The following is a 554-nucleotide window of genomic DNA, read 5'->3' as shown; positions in this document are numbered from 1 at the left end:
TTTTTTACAATAATGTGAAGTTTGACTAAAATCCATGAAAGAATGAGGCACTAGAGTGCTGACAAAGATTTTCTAAAATAGTAATAGTGACCTTGTCTTGCCCCGATTACCTTGAAATTGTCCAAGATATTTAAATTCTTTACAATAATGTGAAGTTTGATTAAAAACTAGGAAAGAATGAAGGCGCAAGAGTTCTGACAAACTTCTTCGGTAGACAGCGAGGAAAACTTTAGGTATTCTTGTTTTCTTCTCCCTCCCTGCCACACCCACCCAGTTTCACCGGTAAGGGAATAAAAATACTAAGGAATCTTATTTATTGATTGTAAAGGTATCTTTACAAGTGTGTGAAGTTTGATAAACAGGCAAGGAAGAATGTTAAATAAAATTTTCTATTTATAGTAACTGTGACCTTGACCATTTGACCTTAAAACTCGAACCTGTCCAACTCAAACTTGTCGAAGATATTTTAATTCTTTATGACTGTGTGAAGTTTGATTAAAAACCAAGAAAGAATGAAGACGCTAGAGTGCTGACAAAGTTTTTCTATTTATAGT

General features: G+C 33.6%; 1 protein-coding gene across 1 annotated transcript in view; it reads right to left on the bottom strand.

Moving 5' to 3' along the window:
- Window positions 1-554, bottom strand: part of LOC110453053 (DNA-directed RNA polymerase III subunit RPC5-like) — a 20,382-nt gene that overhangs the window by 2,647 nt on the left and 17,181 nt on the right. The gene's annotated exons all lie outside the window — the stretch shown is intronic.

The sequence above is a fragment of the Mizuhopecten yessoensis genome, unplaced genomic scaffold (assembly GCF_002113885.1).
Source record: "Mizuhopecten yessoensis strain PY_sf001 unplaced genomic scaffold, ASM211388v2 scaffold815, whole genome shotgun sequence".
Taxonomy (NCBI): Eukaryota; Metazoa; Mollusca; class Bivalvia; order Pectinida; family Pectinidae; genus Mizuhopecten; species Mizuhopecten yessoensis.
Note: the sequence above shows the minus strand (reverse complement) of the source record. Positions and strands in the feature narration are given on the sequence as shown.